Source organism: Arachis ipaensis, chromosome B04 (assembly GCF_000816755.2).
Source record: "Arachis ipaensis cultivar K30076 chromosome B04, Araip1.1, whole genome shotgun sequence".
NCBI classification, from domain to species: domain Eukaryota; kingdom Viridiplantae; phylum Streptophyta; class Magnoliopsida; order Fabales; family Fabaceae; genus Arachis; species Arachis ipaensis.
In genome coordinates this window covers 89,682,199-89,684,102 of record NC_029788.2, presented here as the reverse complement: position 1 = coordinate 89,684,102, position 1,904 = coordinate 89,682,199, and the positions used below count along the sequence as shown (strand labels likewise).

General features: G+C 43.6%; 1 protein-coding gene across 1 annotated transcript in view; it reads right to left on the bottom strand.

Annotated features, from left to right (window-relative positions):
- The window catches only part of LOC110271529 (nudix hydrolase 14, chloroplastic-like), an 8,277-nt gene that overhangs the window by 1,021 nt on the left and 5,352 nt on the right, over nucleotides 1-1,904 (bottom strand). The window lies entirely within an intron of this gene.

Sequence of the window (1,904 nt, the reverse complement as noted above, 5' to 3'; positions counted from 1 at the left end):
AAATAACAGAAGAATGCCAAGCAGTTCAATTAAGAAGTGGGAAAACATTAAATACCCCACCTCAAGGCAGCAAAGAGCTAAGGAATGAGCAAACCACCCAAAATTCACCTGAGGACAGTAAGAGCCCAGGGAAAAGTAATTCTAGCGTTAAAACGCCAGAAATCTGGTGGAAGGCTGGCGCTGAACGCCCAGACCATGCCCAAGACTGGCGTTCAACGCCAGTAACAAGCAAGGACTGGCGTTCAACTCCAGAAACAAGCAAGGATCTGGCATTGAACTCCCAAAAAGGGCAAGATCTGGCGTTGAACGCCCAAAATGGGCACAGTTCTGGCATTCAGACGCCAGGAATAGACAAGGAGTTGGCGTCTCACGTCACTCCAGCTTCTAACTCTGGCACTCAATTGCCAGTGAGGGATCAGACACACACAAGTGCTGATGACAACCCCTCTAAAAAGGCTTCTTCAACCACTTCTGTAGGTAATAAACCTACAGCAACTAAGGTTGAGGAATATAAAGCCAAGATACCTTATCCTCAAAAACTCCGGAAAGAGGAGCAGGATAAGCAATTTGCTCGCTTTGAAGATTATCTGAGGACTCTTGAAATAAAGATTCCATTTACAGAGGCACTTGAGCAAATACCTTCTTATGCCAAGTTCATGGAAATTTCCTCTGGAAGAGGAAAAACCTCATAAACCCGAGCTCAAACCATTACCACCATCCTGAAATATGTATTTCTGGGAGAAGGTGACACTTTTTCAGTGATCATAAGCTCTGCTTTAAATCCACAGGAAGAGGAAGCACTTATTCAAGTGCTAAGGACACACAAGACAGCTCTTGGGTGGTCCATAGGTGACCTTAAGGGCATAAGCCCAGCTAGATGCATGCACAAAATCTTATTGGAGGATAATGCTAAACCTGTGGTTCAACCACAGAGGCGGCTAAATCCAGCCATGAAGGAAGTGGTGCAGAAAGAGGTCACCAAATTACTGGAGGCTGGGATTATTTATCCTATTTCTGACAGCCCCTGGGTGAGTCCTGTCCAAGTTGTCCCCAAAAAGGGAGGCATGACAGTGGTTCATAATGAAAAAAATGAACTGGTTCCTACAAGAACAGTTACAGGGTGGCGCATGTGTATTGACTAAAGAAGGCTCAATACAGTCACCAGAAAGGATCATTTTCCTTTACCATTCATAGACCAGATGCTAGAAAGATTAGCAGGTCATGATTATTACTGCTTTTTGGACGGCTACTCAGGCTATAACCAGATTGCAGTAGATCCTCAAGATCAAGAGAAAACAACATTCACATGTCCATCTGGAGTGTTTGCTTATAGAAGGATGCCATTTGGGCTGTGTAATTCGCCTGCAACCTTCCAGAGATGCATGCTCTCTATTTTCTCTGATATGGTGGAAAAATTTCTGGAAGTCTTCATGGATGACTTCTCAGTATATGGAGACTCATTCAGCTCCTGTCTTGATCACCTGAAACTTGTTCTGAAAAGATGCCAAGAGACCAACCTAGTTTTAAACTGGGAAAAATGTCACTTCATGGTGACTGAAGGGATTGTCCTTGGGCATAAAATTTCAAACAAGGGAATAGAGGTGGATCAAGCAAAGATAGAGGTGATTGAAAAATTACCACCACCTGCCAATGTTAAGGCAATCAGAAGCTTTTTGGGACATGCAGGATTCTATAGGAGGTTTATAAAGGATTTTTCAAAAATCGCAAAACCTCTAAGCAATCTGCTAGCTGCTGACACGCCATTTGTGTTTGACACAGAGTGTCTACAGGAGTTTGAAACGCTGAAAGCTAAGCTAGTCACAGCACCAGTTATTTCTGCACCAGACTGGACATTACCATTTGAGTTAATGTGTGATGCCAGTGATCACGCCATTGGTGCAGTA